Genomic DNA, 12186 nt, shown 5'->3' on the forward strand with positions numbered 1-12186 from the left:
AAAGGAGAAAAAGATAAAGGGAAGGGAAGCATATATGTTGCTAAGTTTTAAGCGCAAATTCACATATATTGTGAAGACGGGCATCATACATAATTTATTCAGAGAGATTGTGAGAGCATGAGCATTGGTTGAACAAGGTGCTTTTGATGCCTTCTTTACATATGCATGTGAACCTCATCATTACATCATAATGTTTGGCTTTTGTCAGGTCTTGTCATAATGGTCATGAAGGATGTTTTATTTCAACGTAATTAGTATTTCAAAATCCTTTTTCCATACCTTTCAAGGGAGAAAATATTACAACAGTTATATTACAAAAGAGTAGGACCAGCTGCAGAAAACCAACAAAAATGCATTGGCACACGAGTTGCCAAGCAAGCTACAGCTCTCAAGTCCTTTACAATCACAGTGGGAACCCAAAAGACATCACAGCAAATACCATTTTGGTTTAAAAACCTTAGATCACTTAGCCTAGTACTATCTAACTAATCAACAGCTGTGTTGTGCCTATAAGTCTGCATAAGGCTTCTGCTATTGCTAAGAACCAAAATCTGCTGAAATCCTTGACTCTTTGCTGTCAGCACTGCAGGAGGCTATGCTTGACGTCTGAGCATTACTACTAATAGCTCCAAAAAACACCTTCCCCCCCTTGAACTGTTAGACCCTCATAAACAGTACCATATCTATGAAACTTTCTGCTTCTACTATTTACAATCTTGATAATTATCTGTCAATCCCCTGCTACACTCTGCCTCCCTGTTCTGCTCTGATCTGATGCACTCTCCCTTCCTGATCTGATGCCACTGCCCTCCCTGCCTCCTGAACGGTTCCTGTTTGAGATTGCTTCTCTGCACCTGCAAGATAGGTGTTGAGCAGTTAGTATTACTTCCACTGGGTTTGGGTTAATCCCTTGGTGAATAGCTTTGTTTCTGTGAGTCTATAGTGTCCAAAGTATGATTAAAACATCCTGCAGATAACACATTGAATCCACACCATTCCTATTATAACTTGAAATAAGTTGCTCAATCCACTGTTGGACAGATATATGGTTGAGTTCAGTTGTATGAATTGATAGCATAGAGCCATGCCAACAAGCCCTGGCAAAGGGGCAATGAAGAAAAAGATGAGTTGAGACTTTCTTCCTCCTCATTACACATTGGACACCATTTGACATTAGTGATGCCCCTGATATGCAGATTGAGGAAAGTAGGAAGACAGTTGTGTATAAGCTTCCAAATGAAAATACTGATTTTCAAAGGAACTTTAATCTTCCAAAAAGACCTCCACCAGCCATTCTGAGCCTGCAAGGTCTAGATTGTCTTGCTATGTCCTGGGCAATCAACTCATAAGCTCTCTTCACTTGATAATTCCCCTCCCTTGAATACTTCCAAAGAAGCTTGTCCTGCACAGAATCAGTCTTGGATATAGGTATTTGAAGAGTTTCATTCGCTTGAGGAAACGGGTACAACTTTCTCACCAAATCCACTTTCCAAATTCTATTATGATGATCAATCAGATCCCCCACAGTGCCTGTTGGGAGCTGATTTTGTGGTACTTGTAAAATTCTATGTGTGAACCAATTCCTATGATTTAGAGGAATGCTATACCCATTTCCAACTCTCCACCTACCCTCCTTCAAAAGGTGATTTTCTTGTTGGATGATACTTCTCCAAACCCATGAATAATGAGGTTTTGACCTACAATCCTAAATAGTACCAACTGGGAAATACCTAGCCTTAAAAGTTTTAGCTACAAGGAGCTGAGGATTCTGACTTATTCTCCAATACTGCTTGTGAAGCATAGCCTGATTCAAATGCTTGAACTTCTTAATGCCCAATCCACCAAACTTCTTAGGTTGACTAACCCTATCCCATTGAACCAAATGAAGTTTGTTCTCACTACAATCATGACCCCACCAAAAAGCTCTTATGATTGAATCCATCTTATTACACACATATTCAGGAATTTTAAAGCATGCAAAAGTGTATAAGCGTAAGGATTAAAGAACAGAAGTTATTAAGGTTGTTCTACCAGCTCGGGATAAAAGTTTGAGTTTCCAACTTTGAAGTTTGGCCTTTAATTTATCAATGAGGAATTGAAAGTCAGCAATCCTATTAGCTCTCAACTTAAAATGAACACCAAGATACTTACTGGGTTGTTGAACCAAATTAACCTGAAGGGTTCTAGCAAGGGCTTGTTGTTCCTCCAAAGGCATGTTGGGTGAGTAAAACACATCAGATTTGGCAAGATTGATAGACTGACCCAAGATAGAACAGTACCAATTCAGGATGATTTGAAGATTTTGTACAGAGGCATTGTCCTTCCTAAAAAAAAAACAATGAATCATCAGCAAATAACAAGTGAGAAAAAGAGAGACCACTCCTACCCACTTTAACTCCTCTTATCTTCTTAAGCTCCTCAGCTTCGGTTAGGGAAATGGAGAGAACATTTGCACACAGAAGAAAAAGGTATGGAGATAAAGGATCTCCTTGTCTTAAGCCTTGGGAAGGTTTAAAGGACCTAGTCATGCTACCATTTAACAATAAAGTATATTCAATTGTAGACACACATTCCATAATCCACTTAATCCACTTTGAATCAAAATTCATTGCAAAAAGAACTGCCTTTAGAAAGTTCCAATTAACTCTATCATAGGCTTTAGACATGTCTATCTTCAAAACTCCAAATCTATCTCTCCTCCCCCTCTTTTCTCAAACCACATCAATGACTTCATGTACCAAAAGGATGTTGTCAAAATTATTTCTACCCTTGATAAAAGCATTTTGGTATGGTGTAATAATGCTATCCATGATGGGCTTCAATTTATTAACAAGTATTTTTCGAAATGATTTTGTATATCACATTGCACAGACTGATAGGCCTAAAATGTGAAACCTCCTCATGGTGGGGAATCTTTGGAATAAGGTCTGATTTAGAGCTTTAAGGAGAGAACCAGAATGAAAGAAAACTTGGACAGCATTGCAAACATCAATCTTGACAACATCCTAAAAATGTTGAAAGAAACAAACAGGAATGCCATTTGGCCCTGGTGCTTTATAAGGCCCCATTTGAGACACAACTTCCTCAATTTCTCTATCTAAGATACCTAAATTTAGGGACTGAAGGTGATGTTCAGAGAGAATAGGGATAGGAAGTCCTTGGAGTTCATGAAGAATATCATCCACAGTTAAATTGCTACTACCACTATAACTCCCTTTGAAAGAGTCCAGAAAAATATTCACTACCTCCTCAGGCTTATCAGTTAAGACCCCGCTCTCATCTTTAATTTGAAGGATCCTGTCTTTAGACCTTCTTTGTCTAACCACTGTCTAAAAATATCTTGTATTCCTATCACCATGAAGAATCCAATTAGTTCTAGCTTTTTGAGCCCACATCAACTCCTCTCTGTCCAAAAGTTCCTCAAGTTCCTCTCTACAAACTCTCTCCCTCCTTACATCTTCCTTTGTTACTATGGAATCCTGCAGTGTTTGTAGTTGATTTTTTTTCCTCCTAATTTCATCTTCCACCTTGCCAAATGCATTCTTATTCCATTCCAAAGCCTTGTATTTAACATTGAGGAGTTTATTCCTCAATTGAGCAGCTCTAGAGCTTGTGGATTGACACCCCTAAGCAATTTGCACCATCTCCTTACACCCAGCATGGGTTAACCACATACATTCAAGCCGAAAAGGCCTTCTTCTAAATGGTATCTGAACCTCTAAATCTAATATAATTGATCCATGATCAGACCTGACAATTGGAAGATTCCTAAGAGAATATAAGGGGTATCTGTTAACCCATTCTATACTACCAAAGGCTCTGTCCAACCTCTCCATGACAAAATCGTCTTCCTCCCTCTTATTCATCCATGTAAATCTCTATCCAGAGGCAGTCAAGTTACATAATTGCAAATCACCAAGTACCTGTTGAAATTCTTCTACTCCAATAATGTTCCCAGTTCTAAAGGATATTTTTTCTTCCTTTGATAGGACTTGGTTAAAATCTCCTATATAAAGCCAGCTAGGATGGGAATGTTGTTTGAGAGATCTCAGTTGTTGCCATACCTCCCCTCTCTTAGCATTAGCATGATCAGGATGTCCATAGACAAAAGTAATCGAGAGAGGAAAGCCTCTATTGTCTAGCACATTAATGTGAATTAAATTTGGGGAATCATAAACAATCTGTAGCCCTTGTCTAGGTAACTAAACAAGAATAAGGCCACCACTAAGACCCACCCTAGGAACCTCCCATCCCTCAGAAAAACCACATTTTTGCCACACTTCTGACCCTTTACCACTAACTAATCCGGTTTCCATGAGAAATAAAAAATCAGGCTTTAATTCCAGGGCTTTTTTCTTGCACTGTAGAACTGTAGAGGATTTGCCCAAACCTTTACAGTTCCAGCTCATGATCCTCATTGTTGTTGGGGAAGCTGATTACGGCCAGCTTCCTAACAACCCTTTGGATTATACTGGGATTCCTCATCATTCATATAATTAAAGGAAGAGTAACAACTATTTTGATGAATAAAATTAAGATGAGTGTTACCTTCCTTGGTGAAAAACCCACACATCAACTTCTGATGGATGTTCCTCCCAAATCTTCCAAGATTAGTTCCAATCCTCTTTCTTGAAGAACTAAACAAATTTCCGAGCTCCTGATCACAACCCAAGCAACCTAAGACACCAGGTTCCAACCTGACCGATGTAGGCACCTGATGGCCTGATTGTGTCTAAACCCGTATCAAGACTTAAAGTTTGTGTGGGAATGTTTTCTAACCCTGAGCCAGGCATGGATTGGGTTGTAAAGTGAGTTTGTGTCACAGTATTGGGCTGTCCTATACCAGGCCCATTACTTAAGTCCTCCAAGTCAGCCCGAATCCTATTTCTATCCACCCTATGAACCAAAGAATTAAGTAATCCATCAATTGACTCAAGAATTTAACCTCGCTCCCATGCAAACCCACATAGCCACTCAGGTCTATCCTCATTTAATCTATCTAAGTTGAACATGACCACAGTCTCAAAATCACTTTCCGTTGCTGAAGAAGACTCTGTCACCTCTCTAAATTCCCCATTAGTCATAAACGGCCCAACTCCATTGACCCACATCCATTGCATTGTACTATTATTCTGAGTCTCCTGGTCTGGTGATAACTCAATAGGAATATTAGATGGTGGGTATTGGTTTAGAGGAGGTATTGCATGTGTGATATGGTTGGCAGGGGAGTGTGTATCAGCAGGGGACGATGCTGGAGAATTGGCTGGTGTGGGTGGTACAGAACCTCTGTTCAAAGACAGAGATAAAATCGCTGAATTCAGCGTTGCATGCTCATTATCCTGTTGCACATGTGATGATTAAGCTGCATGTGTGGTCTGAGGTGTATGATCACCAGGGATGCTCTGATTAGGTGCTGAAGCAGGGGAATTTTGTGTCTCAGGGTTAGGAGGTGCAGAGAGTGGATGAGCATGTTCATGTGAAGGAAACTTAGAATCCATAGTGCCAAACCTTGATCTTGTTGTCCAACTTTGTTGTTTGTTAAAATATGCTCTAAGCTCATTGTGACACTATGGTTCTAAAGTATAAAAGGCAAAGGGAACATGATAGAGACACTGAATCCTATGCCTTTGGCGAATAAGCATACATTCCACCTCATCCATGCTTTAATTACACTGACTCCTTGCATGTCCTATGAGACCACATTTCGTACATAATTTGTGCACCCTCTCATACCTACATTGAATCCAAGTCCTAGTGCCATCATCCAAACGAAGCATAAATCCCGAAACAACTGGCAACCACGGATTTAAGTGCACCTTAATCCTTATAAATTTGATATTTCTAGGCAACCTCTCTTCCCAATCAATTTTCTCAAAAGCCCCAATCATTTTACTAGTATTTCAAAATCTAAGCATACAATCATCTTGTTTGAGATGCAAATGTTAAACTTTAAATGAATCTTTTTTTATTGATTTGTTTGTTGCAAATGTACACTTTTATAAAAAGATATCATTTATTTATTTTTAAACTAAAGATAATTAGATTCACCCGAAGTTCTTTAATTGAGAGTGTATACCAAAAATTAAGAATTACGTGTGTGGAATATTTTGTTTCCTTCAAATCAATATATCAATATAAAAGGAGAGACCTCATTTGAGAGAGCATAAGGTTTTGCCAAGTGGCACTCTCCTTGAGGATTCTCTTGCAATAGAATGTATGGACCTTTTGTTTTCTTTGATTCGTCGTTTCAATACTATTCCCCTATCTCTCACCAAGACAAGTACTCTTTGTTTACTAAATAAATACCAATTAAAAGATAATGACTCTTTATTTTCTTTGGTACATCGTTTCAAGACTATTTTTTTCTCTTTAGGTTTTCATCTCTTGCACTTCTATTCCTTTATATACCCCTACCCATAGTCTTTTACATCATCCTAACTCAAATGCACATAGGAGATTCTCCAAACTAGAAAGGATGTAAATGACTTGTGGTTTTGATGCAGAGGTCAAAGGTCATTGTGGGTTTTGTGAGGGTTGTGATTGGATATGGGTCTTTGGTTGTTTGAGATTTTTGGTGTTGGAGCTTTTGTATTGGGTTTACGATGATGTGTGACTAGATTTTTGCCAATAGGTTGAAGCCACAAAGAACTTTTTATGGGCGTTGAGACTTTTGATTTGATGGATATATATGTCACTGTAAACTATTATGTCAACCTTCAACCCTTATTTCACTTTTTTTTTTTTTTTTTAACTATTCTCTACGTTAGTCTTTTTTGTATTTTTTTACTTTTACTTTGATACTAATGTATTGTATTGCACACGCATAAATGAAATAATTTTTTTGCCTTATTAGTGTGAACTATTTGAATTGTATTTAAAATTATGAATGAGGTTTCTAATTTAATATATTTGAGAAAATATGTTAATAGTTAACATGAAGTTATTTTATATGTGAAAGTTCACTTGGTGTGTAAAACACTAGTGAATGTTTAGACCCCAATTTCAAAATAACCAACACAAGCTTATACTCAAACAATATATGTGCGGAATGATAAGTACAAGCTATACCCAAACAACCAAACTACTTTAAGCCATAATGTAATCACAACACAACAGTAATTAAAAGCAAAGAGTAAGGGTTAGAGAGATGCAAACACAAGATAACATCGGCACATGTTATCGAAAAGGAAACCGAAGAACTCGGTGAAAAACCTCTCCACTGCCCTCCAAGCGATAAAATGATCCACTAGAAAATCAGTTGGGATACATGAATAGCAATAAACCCTCCAAGCCTAATTTACCTGATGCACCTAAGCCCTCTGCGCTTCTTGCTCCAACAGGGTTAAGCCTAACCTTGTTTTCTCTAGCTTACCGGATCCCGCAATAAGCCCATTGCATCAACCAAATGAATTGGCCTTCTCTGAACTGCTTTCCAAGCACCAAATAACTTTCTCACTGATATGAATATGATGAGGTAAGGATTTGGCTAAAGCTCCTCTCAAGAGTATGTCAATGGAGAGGGTGAGAGTAGAGGAATTTGAAGAGTCAAATGTATAAGATTGTGGATGAATCAATCTTGTTGTTTTCTGGGGCTTCTCTCTCAAAATTCTCTATGAAAACTCTCTACATTTCGTGGGTATAAGGTTATGGCGAAAAACACATTTTGGTCCCTACATTTTCACACGATTCCTACTTTGGTCCCTAAATTTTATTTTTACCGCTTTTAGTCCCTGTTTAGAAAAACGCCTTCTGTTTTAGTCCTTTCCGTCAGTGCCGTTAGGGCACTGACCTACGCGGCAAACAGAATTATTAAAATAATAATAAAAAATTTTATTTTGTCATTAAAAAAAGCCAAGTCAGTATTTAAATTTTAAAAAATAATTTATTAAATTTAACTAAATAAAAAAAATAAAAAACAGAAATAAAAATAAAAAATCACATTTATCAAGATTGAAGTGTGTCTTAAGCAAGAACAACAAGAACACTAACCCAGATTTAAGTACACAAACCCATAACACAAGAACATAAAATTAAAATTCAAAAATCTCAAACCCAAAAAATAAGAACATCAAATTAAACCTGAACAAAAAATTAAACATAAAAACAAACACAAAACACATACCCAAAAAATTAAAATAAAACCAGCACAACACAACACTTCCACGGTGTCCAGATCCATTATTTGTCTTTGTTTTTCTTCCAACACAACACAACATTTCCAGATCCATTATTTGTCTTTGTTTTTCTTCCAACACAACACAACATTTCCAGATCTTTCTTTTCAGATCCATGACTCTCTCTTTCTCTCTCAAATACCAACACCTTAATGTTCAGCATATGGTACGAGGGGATTTCGTGTCGCCGACGACTGCAACGGTGTTGGAATCTAAAGCTTCTCTTCAAGTTGCCTCGGTGAAACTTGGGATTCTTGGTGAGTTGGATGGGGACCACCCAAGGACCGATGGGTGTACTATGACTCACTTTTCTTTAGCGGGAAGCCAGTTTAGTGAAGGATCAGACCCCCATGGCTCATCCGAGAAGTCTTTGATGGTGTTTCCGGGCACCGACGAGATGGGTGGTGTCCTTACAAGGTTCGATGGGTGCGGTGGTCAGGGTGGGGCTGTCGATGGTCTTTCAGTGGACCCTAAATCAAGCGGGGCTGAGGTGGGTTGTATGGGTTTTAGTGTGATGGTCGCTGATGATCCAGCGGAGGACTTCCCAAACTCCGGGGATGTCTTTTCCTCCGGTGGGCAACCTGTCAATGGCAAACCCTCTTCTTCCCCATCTTTATTGGTTTCTGGATTTTCCGATATGTTCCGATACCACCAATTGCTGGGTAAAAATTGTGTTCTTGTGTTCTGGGTTTGTGTACTTAAATCTGGGTTAGTGTTCTTGTTGTTCTTGCTCAAGAAACACTTCAATCTTGATAGATGTGATTTTTTATTTTTATTTCTGTTATTTCTTTTTTTTATTTAGTTAAATTTAATAAATTATTTTTTTAAATTTAAATGCTGACTTGGCATTTTTTAATGACAAAATAAAATTTTTTATTATTATTTTAATAATTCTGTTTGCCACGTAGGTCAGTGCCCTAACGGCACTGACGGAAAGGACTAAAACAGAAGGCGTTTTTCTAAACAGGGACTAAAAGCGGTAAAAATAAAATTTAGGGACCAAAATAGGAATCGTGCGAAAATGTAGGGACCAAAATGTGTTTTTCGCCTAAGGTTATTTATAATAGGGTATGTGAAAAATGTGAAAAGTAATTTTTCTACAAAATATGGGGTTTTGGCAACTAACTCGCGACTGGGACAAGTCGCAAGTTCCAATTGCGAAATAACTAACTGGCTAGACTGTTCTTTTTGTCCTGTAATGCTCCAATTGTCATGACCCTTCAACTTCTTGCATGCTTCACACGTGTGGCACTTTGGCGAGTCATCAGTCGCGAGTCACTCGCGAGTTCCAGTCACGAGAGTGCTCTTGATTGCGCACACACTTGAATTCTGCACACTCTCTCAACACAATCCTTACATGATTCCCACCTAAATACAGGGTATCTAATTGCTGAATTACAAGCAAATTTAGCACGGAATAAAGCCAACACATGGTTGGATAAATTCAACCTTACAATCTCCCCCTCTGGCTATTCCGTGACAAAACCCTAAAATAGACTCCAAACTTAAAATGTGAGTTGGGAATAGTTGCCAAAACTCACTCACACCTAACTCTAGGTTCTGTGAAACTCTTGAACCATACAGACAAGTTTTCCTGAAAACAATATCACAAGAAGTTCATTGTAAGTAGAAATCTTGAAACGCATATGGAGCAAGCACAATGCAATCAAGCAAGTATGGATATGAGAATTAAACATGGCTTAACCAAACAAGAATAGTCACTATAAATAGTGACCACAATAAACATTCACACAGTGAATGAACATCTGGACATACAAGCTAATATGCTCAATGCAAAGTATCATTTGCATGTCCAACACTCAACTGATGCAAGAACACTAAGGTAATTGCATCAAGGATACAAGATCTAACAAGGGCACAAGAGTACTAAAGAGAATGCAAAACATAATTTAAAAGTACTAAATAGCTACAAAAGCAAAGGTACAAAAATAAATATAGTTTAAATAGCTAAAACATTCAAGCATCCATAACATACAATATCCAAGTATTTTAAAACCAAAGTATTAAAGACATAGAGTACTTAAAAACCAAAATACTAAAACCATAGAGTACTAGAATAAGTGCTATGATAAACCATAAAAACTATGAAAAACCATAATAACTATAAAAACTTATAAAAAGTTCCCCCCCTCTAGATAGGCTTCCCCTCAAAAGCTACTCCATACTACTACCCCTTTTTGACCAGAATGGCCAAAGGGTTATTGCTGGTTAATGAAGCTATCAAACTTGGCTGTGAGCAAGTTGATTTGGTCCTGGATGGTTGTAAGCCTGTTGGAGTGCTCAGTTTGGAAATATCTTAGGCCATTAATCATCTCAAGAATAATCTGAAAAGCGTTTGGAGGCGCTGATGAAGACGATGAAGCTCTGCTCCTTCCTCGACTACCACCTCTTCTTGAAGAAGATGGTTGTCCTTCCGCTTCAGTTTCTATATTTGCAGGAGGTGTTTGTTCAAGTTCATCTACTTCCTCATCACCCGGAAGATGAACTCTGCTCCTTAGGATTGTTTGAGATTTGATGGAAGGAGGCACACTCATTAGGCTTATATCCTATGGAGTCTCCACACCTTTTTCATAAAGGATCCTCATAATCAAACTTGGGAGAGCAAGCTTTGCCCTTGAGGTTTTCCTTGTTGCTTCGGCAATGATGGTGAATACATGAGCACTGATGTCATATGGATTCTCTCACGAAGCTCCATTAGGAAGATGGCTTTAGCATTGTTGATGGTAGTCAACTTCCTTACCGAATACAGGTTGAACAATATGATGTATGTAAGGCATCTCAAATCCGAAGGGAAAGTGGTTGTGTTGAGGCATTTTCCTTCCCTAACACCACCAATACGGGATTGTACAGTTTCTATAGAGATCATCCTGTCCTTGAAAAGAGTGAAGTCATCATGATCTAGATCTCCATGTCCAAGAACACCATCAATGTCCCCCACATCAAGAGTGAATTCATGGCCTCTAACCTAACAGTTTAGGTAATCATTTCTGAGTATGGCATTGGCATAGAATTCCCTAATTAGTGGTTCACAAACCTCGGGGAGATCGCCAAGGAGCTCTTCCCAACCTCTTCCTTCAAAACAACTAGGGATGAAGGATTCCTTGAGTTCAACAAGATCCACAAATCGCTCTTGAATGATTGGAGCCTTCTCAAAGTGATGGTTGTATTGCTCAAAATGTTGAGTGAAGCAAAACCAGCTATCATCCATGCGTTTCCTCTTGTCACCACGCTGAGCAATGATTTTTCATGGAGCCATCTGCAAAACAGAGCAGCAAATACCACAAAATAGAGCATAATACCCGGTAACAAACTTGATTAGTAACAAGTTAGTACCAAAACATAAACTTTGAATTAAAAATCTAAAAACTGGAATTGAAAGAGTAATTCAAAAAATATGACATGTGAAGATGATAAACATCAAACTATGATTCAATCATGACATTACACATTCATCATGTCAAAGGGTGTGTGTGTGTGCATCATATGCAAAAGTGTGCAATAAGGGCATGAAAACATGCAAGCGGCAATATGTGAAAACACATAATCATTTGACATTTCAAAGACAAAGAAACATGATTATTCCCTGACAGTTTTTAGACCCCTTAAAACAATTGATTAAACCTAATTAATTAGCCAAGTTGTTACTTAGTCCAATTTCAAGTCTAGGTTATCACAATCAAACAATCATATCATGCATAGCAGCGGAAAATAAATAAGACAATGATATGATCACCCAGGAAACCAAACTGGTAAAAACCTGGGGAGGATTTGACCTAGCTATCCTCAGGGTAAACTTGAATCCACTATCAGAAAGAATCGAAGTTCATACAAAAGGACTTACAAGCACCCCCGCTCGACTTCCTAATGCTACCAACCAGTAGAACTTACTGACACGACCACGTGCAAGCTCCGAATCCACGGACTCCTTCTTTCTTGGATTCCCACCAGCTACAAGCACCCCCGCTTGTGTATTCTTTAAGCTTTAATGGCA

General features: G+C 38.2%; 1 long non-coding RNA gene across 2 annotated transcripts; it reads right to left on the reverse strand.

The window, feature by feature from the left end:
- Window positions 1–251: 251 nt before the first annotated feature.
- On the reverse strand, window positions 252–4863 carry LOC126718650 (uncharacterized). 2 transcript variants are annotated; one of them, XR_007653003.1, is made up of 3 exons: window positions 4549–4771; window positions 2152–2324; window positions 252–854 (listed from the first exon to the last, which is right to left on the reverse strand). It is a non-coding gene; the product is annotated as an uncharacterized LOC126718650 (long non-coding RNA). The 2 variants fall into 2 exon arrangements; XR_007653002.1 differs by lacking the exon at window positions 2152–2324 and having other exon boundaries at window positions 4549–4863.
- Between the last annotated feature and the right edge of the window lie 7323 nt (window positions 4864–12186).

The sequence above is a fragment of the Quercus robur genome, chromosome 3 (assembly GCF_932294415.1).
Source record: "Quercus robur chromosome 3, dhQueRobu3.1, whole genome shotgun sequence".
NCBI classification, from domain to species: Eukaryota; Viridiplantae; Streptophyta; class Magnoliopsida; order Fagales; family Fagaceae; genus Quercus; species Quercus robur.